The 10627-nt window shown below is 42.6% G+C and overlaps 1 protein-coding gene across 1 annotated transcript in view; it reads left to right on the top strand.

Moving 5' to 3' along the window:
* The window catches only part of ATF1 (activating transcription factor 1), a 364083-nt gene that overhangs the window by 73236 nt on the left and 280220 nt on the right, over nt 1–10627 (top strand). The window lies entirely within an intron of this gene.

Here is a 10627-nt window from a genome sequence, read left to right as displayed (position 1 = left end):
TTTCCCATTGTTGTCAGACATAGCCCTTGTGCCGAGAACATAGAGAAGTCTGCTCTTTATATCCCCCTTCAACACAGGGAAGATAAACCAGCTTTCCTCAGCTTGACTTGGTCTTTAATCAGACCTGTCTCATGGGAGTGATAGGAATTGCAAACCATTGTGTTGAGAGGACAGAAAGCTAGGGAAGACGGGTGTCTCACACCTGTTCAAGTGGCTCCTTAATTTTCTGGACTTTTTAGACCTACTTTTACTAGTAGGTAAAAACCAAAGCATGAAGGCCCATTGTACAAGTTGCCTTCCATTTCCTCAACCTGGAAATAACACTTTTCTCTCCAATTTCTTGCTCCTTTTACCCTCCTACTACTGTAGTGAGAACTGTGTTACAGATTTTTATCTCATCTTTATTATTTTTTATAAATTCAAGGTGGGGAACATACCTAATACTCCTTCTTCCCCGTATTTTCCCCACAACCACCACCATGTGAGGTGAGTTGGGCTGAGAGAGAGTGACTGGCCCAAAGTCACCCAGCCAGTTTTCATGCCTAAGGCAGAACTAGAACTCACAGCTGCCTGGCTTCAAAGCTGGCTAGGGAATTGGAAGTTGCAGTCCACACTTCATTGCCCACACAGCCAAGTTTGAAAAACACTGCCCTAGGGCATGTACTTTCATAAACAATGAGAAACATGAAAATATATTTATTTCTTGAATTTTACATTGCTGTTCGTAACGTTGGGTCTCTGATAAAGAATAATATAATTGCTGTTTCCTAGTATATTACATGCTCAGTGTAACTTAAATATATGTAGTTAGCAGCCACATAACATGTTTTGGCAACATTTTAAACTGGAATTTTCAGTTGTACCTGACAATGTCAATATTTCCACCTCCACAAAGCATTTTTTTAAACCTTTGATTATGATCTGTGAAGTTGGTGTCAACCTTTAGCAACCATGTCCAGGATGATTGTCCCCAACCTGCCCCTTCAGGTCTTCCAACAGTGTACCAATCACCAGTATAATCATGTCTGTCCACCTTGTTGCTGATCGACCTATTCTTTCCTTCCACCTTTCCTTCCCACCTTTCTAGACATTTCAGGACAGCTAGGTTTTTGCATCTGTCTAAATATAATTTGAGCTTAGTCATTTGTGCCTCAAGTGAGAACTTTAAATTTATTCTATGATCCATTTTTTTTCTTGGCTGTTCATAATAGTCTCAGCTTTCTTCAACATTAGAAAGTAAAAGAATCAATACCCTGTCTTGTTTCCTGAAGGTACAACTTTCGCTTCCATAGAGCGTAACACTGAAAACTTGCCTGTGCATTTCTGATTTTTGTCATGTGATGGTATCTCAACTTCTTTTCAAAGGCCTTCATTGCTGCCCTACCAAGTGCTGGTCTGCCCTATTTATTGACCACTGGTTCCTTTACAATTGATAGGCAGATGCCCGTTCTAAAGCTGGTTGCTGTACCTGTTGTCATTAGTTGGGTCTTCTTTATATTTAATCTTAGTTCCATTTTTTACTGTGCTTCTTAACCTTTCATTATTACAGCTTGCATATCATTTGCATTTATAGTTTCATTCTACAGATTTGCTGGCATAGTTTGGTTAGAACGTTTATGAACTATTTGCTTGCCATATTTCTGTAGATATTCCATCAATTCCAATAGCCTTCCAATCTGGTAATGTTCACAGTTCTAACTTCTAGTACTAGCTCTTATAAATAGGGAATATATTCTAAGGTATCTTGGATGTTGACATTGCTTCTGTACAGAATTTTAGTACTGAATACTCTTTTTATCTTTCTTTGATTTTCTTGAATCAGGACTTTCTGTCCATTGGTGTCCTTTAGTATATCAATTTGAAATTGGAATCTTCTGGGTCTAGAGATCTTTTGGAAGATCTTTGGATTTCCCTTTTTTCCCATCTGTTTCTATCTTCAATGTATTTATAGATGTTCTAATACTGTTTGTTTCTCCTAACAGCTGTCTGAAATTCATTAAGTTCTTAAGATCTTTGTCTTTCTTGGCTTTGCCTTCTCTTCTTAGCAATTTCCACTGTTTGTTTTGACATCCAGTTTGCTTTCTTCTATTTATTGGTCTTTGGTTGTCTCCTCTCATAGTCAGCCTTAACTTTTTTGATTTCATTCCACTGGTTCCCTTTCATTGAGGTTCAGGACTTCAAACAATTCCTGATGTTCTTGAAAATGGCAGGTATATGCTCAATCAAGACCATATTGTGGAAAATGGGTTTCTTCTTCTACTTTAGCTGAACTTGAAACTTGCACATGAACTATTTGTGATCTGTTCAGTAGCCAGCCCCCAGCCTCATCTTTGCTGTTATAGAGCTCTTACATCTCACAGTCAGTTATTTCTGTGTACTCTGTGGTGAAGTCCAAGCATATAGGCATTGTTTTGGTTGTTTGAAGACTGTGTTAGCAATGAAGAAATCATTGGATTCAGAGAAACTAATAAGTTGTTCTCTTACTTTGTTTCCTAGGCCATATAGTCCAAGTATGTTTTCCTTCTTATAATTTTCAACTTTGGCATTCCAGTCTCCAACCACAAGGAGCTCATCTAACTTGCATGTTCAGCTCATCATACTTGTATGTTCTGTCAATTTCAGATTGAACTCAACCAAAATTCATCAACTTCCTCTTCTGCATCAGTGGTTGAAGCATAAACTTGGGTAACTGCCACATTAAAGGGTTGTCCATGGACATTATTTGGTCACTGACTACATTGTGCCCAAGTACAGTCTTTGCCATAGCTAGCTATTAAGAAGGAAATTATAAACAAACAAACAAACAAACAGGGCTCTATTAATACAGTAAGTCCCTGGAATGCATTTAAGGCATCCATCTGGGGATCTGTTACCTTTTTTCCTTAGAAAAAAGTTTCAGAGATTCTAATCATATATACCTGGAAAAGAAACATTCATTTAGAAATGAAAGATTTCATTCCCTTGATTCCTAAAGGAAAAGATTTGTCTCTTCCTGAAACAAATAGACTCATTATTAAATATGGATCTTGTGACTCTTCATGGCAATCTTGGCTTTCTAATCTTCTTGATCAGGCAGACTTTGTACCAAAGAAATAAATAAGAAATTACACACACACACACACACACACTAAATGTACGTATGTATGTGAAAAAAAAAATTCCCTTCTCACCCCTATGGGTCGTATGTGTCTTCCTCAACCTCGGGTCCTCTACCAGAGGCCTGGGAGTTTGAGGGTTCTGCGCAGGATTTTAGCTGTTCCCAGCACTGCACTCTTCTGGACAGAGAGCTCTGATATTGCTCCTGGAATCTGTTGGAGCCACTCTCCCAGCTTGGGAGTCACAGCCCCAAGTGCCCCTACCATCACTGGGACCACTTTGGCCTTCACTTTCCACATCCTCTAGTTCCTCCTTCAGGCCCTGGTACTTCTCCAGCTTCTCATACTCCTTCCTGATGTTGCTGTCACTTGGCACTGCTACATCTAGCACCACCACTGTCTTCTGGTCCTTGTCTATTACCACGATGTCCAGTTGATTGGCCAGTACCTGCCTGTCTCCACCTCGGGTCCTGTCTAGTGTGGTAGACCCCTGCTTCTATGGATCTGGTGCTTAGTGCCTGTTCTTGTGCTGCAATGATCAGTGCCTCAGTGCTGTCTTTTAGTCCAGCCTTTTCCAGCCACTGGTAGGATTTCCCAATGTCAGCCACCTCAACTATCTGTCGATGGTACATCCCATGCAGGGTCTTGTCTTGCCATGGCACTTCCTGTGCTTGATCTTCCTTCCATGTCTGCTGCTGCCTCAGACATACTCTCAGCAGCTCATCTTTAGGTGCCATCTTACTGATGTACTCCTGGATGCTCTGGGTCTCATCCAGGACAGTAGCTTGGACACTCACCGGACCCTGCCCTCCCTCTTTCTGCGTGCTGTACAGTCTCTGGGTGTTGGACTTGGGGTGGAAGCCTCCGTACATTGTGACGAGCTTCTGGGTCTTCACATCAGCAGCCTCCATGTCCTCCTTTGGCCAGTTCACTATACCGGCAGGGTATCTGATGACTGGCAGGGCATATGTGTTGATGGCGTGGATCTTGTTCTTCCCATTGAGCTGGCTCTTTAGGGCCTGTCTTATCCTTTGGTGGTACTTGGTTGTTGCTGTCTTCCTTGCCTCCTCATTGTGGTTCCCATGTCTCTGTGGGATACCAAAGTACTTGTAGCTGGTCTGTATGTCTGCTATGTGGCCTGCTGGTAATTCCACCCCATCAGTCTTAACTACCTTCCTTCTCTTTACTACCATCCGGCCACACTTCTCCAGTCCGAATGACATCCCAATGTCCTCACTGTAGATCTGTGTCAAGTGGGTCAGTGAGTCGATGTCTTGTTCACTCTTAGCATACAGCTTGATGTTATCCATGTAGAGGAGGTAGCTGATAGTTCCACTCTTGAACTTGTATCTGTATCCACTTCTTGTGATAATCTGGCTGAGGGGGTTCAAGCCCATGCAGAACAGCAATGGGGACAGTGTATCACCTTGGTATATGCCGCACTTGATGGCCATTTGTGCAAGCTACCTTGAGTTGATTTCCAGTGTTGTCTTCCACAGTCCCATTGAGTTCTTGAGGAAGGTCCTGAGTGTCCTGTTGACTTTGTATAGCACCAGGCATTCACAGATCCATGTATGTGGCATTGAGTCATAGGCTTTCCTATAGTAAATCCAGGCTGTGCTCAGATTGGTCTGTCTAGACCTTGAGTCTCAGGCGACTGCTCTATCTATGAGCAGCTGGTGTTTGGAGCCTCTGGTGTTGTTGCCAATGCCCTTCTGAGCTGTGCTCATGTACTGGCCCATATGGTCCTGCGGCTTGGCAGCTATGATGCCTGATAGGACTTTCCATGTTGTGGGGAGGCAGGTTATTGGCCAGTAGTTGGATGTTGTTGTTCCCTTGTTGGGGTCTTTCATGATCAGCACTGTCCTACCTTGTGTTAGCCAGTCTGGGTGGGAGCCTGCTGCTAGCAGCTGGTTCATCTGTAATGCTAGGCATTCATGCACTGCTGTTAGTTTCTTTGGCCAGTAGGTGTGGATCATGTCCGGGCCAGGTGCTGTCCAGCTCATGTTCTTGACCAGCTGTTGGATATCTGCTACTGTGATGGTGACTGGTTCCTGCTCTGGGAGATTTCTGTGGTCTGCTTCAGGTCCTGCAGCCACTTTGCACTGGTGTTGTGTGCCTTCTCTTACTCCCATATGTTCTTCCAGTACTATTCAGTTTCTGCTGTTGGTGGCTCTGCTGTTACTGTGTTGTTGCACTGCAGTTGGGAGTACACTTTGGATGGTTCTTTGGCGAACAGGGCATTTATCTTCTTGGCCTCTGCTTCTCTAGTGTATCTCCTTAGCCTGGTAGCCAGTGCTGTGAGCCTTTGTTTAGCGGTCTCTAGGGCTTCAGATGGAGTCAGGCCCTTGTATTTTTTCAGTAGCTGAGTCTTATCCTTAATCTCCACACCCTTCTGTAGTTCCACCAGCTGACTTCTCTCCGAGTTGCCTTGATCTTAGCCTCCAACCTCATTTTCCAGGGGGGTATGTACTCCTTGATCATGTAGCCAAGCATTTCCAGGATTACAGCAGCTGTAGCGTAAACTAGTTCATTGGTTTGAGTTATAGTGGTAGTAGGGATTGTCGCGAGAGCTCTATTGGCATCTTCTAGCATGCTATCTGATGGTACTTCTCCACTGAGCCTTGGTAATCGGTCTCAAGAGTTGACTGTAGCTAGTTTATGCATGATCTTTTGCCTCATATCAGCTGCTATGCTCTCTAATGGAGGGGGTGGCAGCGACATTCCAGCTTCAGGTGTTGGCTGGACCTCCAGTTCTTCTTCCAGGTCTTCTTGAGTCTGGGATATAATGTGCAGTTGGTCTTTCTCAAGTTGTGAGAGCAGCTTCTTCACTATGTTGAAGTGTTGGGTAACTAGCTGTTTCTCAGAGTGGATGCAAGTCTTCGGTCCATCCATAGTTCCCTCATGCATTTCATATATCCCCTCTTATTAGGTCTGCTGTTGTAGCAGCATTCCATCAATTCCAGGTTCTCTTGTCTTGTCCATGTATGGTTTGTTCCAGTAGTCCACTTATTGTCAGATTGTCCTGGTTCTCCAACATCTGACGTGGACCTTGTTAATCTGGGTGATGTCCGAGCCGGCATGACTCTTTTAGTTCGTGTCACTCTCATATTTGAGGTAGGCAGGTAAAGCGTTCTTCAGCAAAGGATCATTACCTTGTCGTGGTGCTGGATCCTGAGCACCTCAATGATACCATGAGCTAAACTGTGAAGGGCCACCCAAGAAGGAAAGGTCATGACAGAGAGGTCAGACTAAATGCAATCCCTGGGGAAGGTAATGGCAACCTACCCCAGTATTCTTGCCATGAAAACTAAATGGATCAGTACAATCAGAGATATTTATTTATTTATTTGATTTCTATAGCCGCCCATCTCAACAAGTGACTCTGGGCAGCTTACAACAATAAAACCATAAAACAATTATAATTAAAATAGTTAAAACATAAAATAAATACAAAATAAATATATATGGCTGCCAAGTGAGCAATGCATAGATATTAATACAGCCAAGAGACGGGACCATCCACACACTCGAGGCCCCAGGCCCGGGCACAAAGCCAGGTCTTTACGGCCTTACGAAAGGCCAACAGGGTCAGGGACATCCTAATTTCTGGAGGGAGGATGTTCCAGAGGGGAGGTGCTACGGAGGAGAAGGCACACCTTCTAGTTCCCGCCAGCCGACACTCCCTGGCTGACGGGACCTGCAGCATACCCAACCTACTAGATCGAATTGGACAGGCAGAAACAACTGAGAGAAGGCGGTCCCTTAGGTAACCCAGCCCCAAGCCATGAAGGGCATTAAAGGTGACAACCAGCACCTTGAATTGCACCCGGAAGCACACTGGCAACCAATGCAGCTCATGTAGCAGTGGTGTTACATGTGCCGAGGAACCAACACTATTTACTATCCGTGCAGCTGCATTCGGCACCAGTTGAAGCTTCCGAATACTCTTCAAGGGCAGCCCCATGTCGGTATACCATCGGAAGATGGTCAAAATGCTACTGGGGAGGAAAAGAGGATGAGTTCAACTAGCCCCAGATGTGATGACGCAGCTAGCTCAAAGCTGAAAGGATGGCTAGCGGCCGACGGTGCTGGTGGTGAACGGCAAATCCGATGTTCTAAGGATCAACACACCATTGGAACCTGGAATGTAAGACGTAACAGAAGAAGAAGAGATCAAGAAAAGGTGGCAAGAATACACGGAAGACCTGTATAGGAAGGATAACAATATAGGGGATAGCTTTGACGGTGTGGTCAGTGAGCTAGAGCCAAACATCCTGAAGAGTGAGGTTGAGTGGGCCTTAAGAAGCATTGCTAATAACAAGGCAGCAGGAGACGACGGCATCCCAGCTGAACTGTTCAAAATCTTGCGAGATGATGCACTCAAGGTAATGCATGCTATATGCCAGCAAATTTGGAAAACATAAGAATGGCCATCAGATTGGGAAAAATCAACTTATATCCCCATACCAAAAAAGGGAAACACTAAAGAATGTTCAACTCTCAAACAGTGGCACTCATTTCACATGCCAGTAAGGTAATGCTCAAGATCCTGCAAGGTAGACTTCAGCAATTCATGGAGTGAGAATTGCCAGATGTACAAGCTGGGTTTAGAAAAGGCAGAGGAACTAGGGACCAAATTGCCAATATCCGCTGGATAATGAAAAAAGCCAGGGAGTTTCAGAAAAACATCTATTTCTGTTTTATTGACTATTCTAAAGCCTTTGACTGTGTGGACCATAACAAATTGTGGCAAGCTCTTAGCGGTATGGGGATACCAAGTCATCTTGTATGCCTCCTGAAGAATCTGTATAACGACCAAATAGCAACAGTAAGAACAGACCACAGAACAACGGACTGGTTTAAGATTGGGAAAGGAGTACGGCAGGGCTGTATACTCTCACCCTACCTATTCAACTTGTATGCAGAACACATCATGCAACATGCTGGGCTTGAGGAATCCAAGGCTGGAGTTAAAATCGCTGGAAGAAACATTAACAATCTCAGATATGCAGATGATACCACTTTGATGGCTGAAAGCGAAGAGGAACTGGGGAGCCTTACAAGGAAGGTGAAAGAAGAAAGTGCAAAAGCTGGCTTGAAGCTAAACCTCAAAAAAACCAAGATTATGGCAACCAGCTTGATTGATAACTGGCAAACAGAGGGAGAAAATGTAGAAGCAGTGAAAGACTTTGTATTTCTAGGTGCGAAGATTACTGCAGATGCTGACTGCAGTCAGGAAATCAGAAGACGCTTAATCCTTGGGAGAAGAGCAATGACAAATCTCGATAAAATAGTTAAGAGCAGAGACATCACACTGACAACAAAGGTCCGCATAGTTAAAGCAATGGTGTTCCCCGTAGTAACATATGGCTGCGAGAGCTGGACCATAAGGAAGGCTGAGAGAAGGAAGATAGATGCTTTTGAACTGTGGTGTTGGAGGAAAATTCTGAGAGTGCCTTGGACTGCAAGAAGATCAAACCAGTCCATCCTCCAGGAAATAAAGCCAGACTGCTCACTTGAGGGAAAGATATTAAAGGCAAAACTGAAATACTTTGGCCACATAATGAGAAGACAGGACACTCTGGAGAAGATGCTGATGCTAGGGAGAGTGGAAGGCAAAAGGAAGAGGGGCTGACCAAGGGCAAGATGGATAGATGATATTCTAGAGGTGACGGACTCGTCCCTGGGGGAGCTGACAGGGAGTTGACAACCGACAGGAAGCTCTGGCGTGGGCTGGTCCATGAAGTCACGAAGAGTCGGAAGCGACTGAACGAATAAACAAGGTAAAGCGTTAGGGGTCTTTGCCCTAGGACCCTACTGGTAAGGTAGGTACAGCCAGGATTTGAACCTGTCCCCTGCTCCAAAAGCGGCATTCTAGCCACTACGCTATCCTGCCGCTATATATATGTTACTGATGAAATAAGCCAAAAATTGGCCATGATTTTTCTTGAGGGTGAAAAGGCTTTTGACAATTTGGAATGGACTTGTTTCCTGTTCTCAAAAAATTGGCCCATGTCCCTAATTTTTTATATGGATACACTGTATTTATTTATAAAGAACAAAAAGCTAAAATTGTAGTGGTCTTAGTTCTCAGCAATGAACTACATTGAAGGGAACAGGACAAGGACTTCATCTATTTTTTTATAGTATTAGACCTATTGGCAGTTCAAATGCATCAAGAAAAACAGGATCTTATAACCCAGCTAGTTGTACAAGAACATTAAATTTAGATTTGCTGATAGTGTACTAACCACCATTCAGCCTTGAGTGTCCTTAACAGTGTTGATAAAACATACAACAATATGGTTCAGTGTCAGGCTATCAAATCAATAAAGAGAAAACTCAGATGCTGATATGGAATTCGACAGAGGATGAAAAGCAATTTGTGTATTGACTAAGAGGCTTTAACATTATCACGAAGTCAAATATTTAGCATTTAAAAAAAGATTATTAATTTGGAAACACATATTTCTTGATGGAAGAAATTAAATTTGTCTTGGTTACCAAGAATTGCAGTGGTTAAAATTAATATTTTATCAAGACTAAGTTTTTTATTTCAAATGATTCTAGTTTTTATTGAGAGTAAGGTATTAAATGACTGACAGAGACAAGTAAATGAATTATTGTATGATATAATAAAAGGCCAAATATTAAATTCAAGAATTTGTGGGATTCAGAAAAATGTGGTGTCATGGCTCTGAGTTTCAGATTGTACTATTATGCCAGCTGTCTAACATAGATTTCAGAATTGATTATATTTCCTCATGGTTCTTTCACTTCCATGGAAGGGGCTGACCTTCCAGACAGGCTGCATAGATATACTGTATATACAAATAGAAATAATTCTTAAAAGACCATGCAATGTGGAGTAACTCATTGAACGTTTGGGATAAATACAGGAAATGAATACATTCACATCTCTCCTCTCTTGCTTCGTTATTGAATATTATTTTTACAAAGATGAAGGCACTAAGAAATTTGCTCAGTGGAGAGACAACTTGTTCAGATTGCATGTTATTAACAGGATGAAGTTAAGATCTTTCAATCCTCTTACTACACAGTGCTCTTCTGTACTGAACTGGTTTCAATATTTTCAAATAACTACTGCAACAAACGAATTATGAAAACAAAGGGGAATATTGAGAAACCTGCCTGCATTTTTTTCAAAGATTTCAAAATTATGTGGCTAGACAGAAATTCTGCTGAACTGTAACTTCTCTCCAAGTTTTGAGTAGGAAAGTAAGTCTCATCCTGCCTCTGGATCAAAATTCAACTAGGATCAAAATTCAGGGAGAGGACTGTAAAATGAAATGCTATGCAGATGATATAATAACAATTATGCAACCACTAAGCTCTGTAAGACAGTTGATGAAAACAAACGTTTTGGCTACTTTTCTGGGTACAGGTTAACATGTCTGTCATAATAGAAAACTAGTAGATGTGTCAAAATTGTGCCGTGCAAATTCACTGCATGCCTGCTGAGCATGCCTACATACCTTGTAACTCTGGTGTAACAGTGGACATGGCTT

The sequence above is a fragment of the Candoia aspera genome, chromosome 2 (genome assembly GCF_035149785.1).
Source record: "Candoia aspera isolate rCanAsp1 chromosome 2, rCanAsp1.hap2, whole genome shotgun sequence".
Classification (NCBI taxonomy): Eukaryota; Metazoa; Chordata; class Lepidosauria; order Squamata; family Boidae; genus Candoia; species Candoia aspera.
This window is presented reverse-complemented; position numbering and strand designations above follow the sequence as displayed.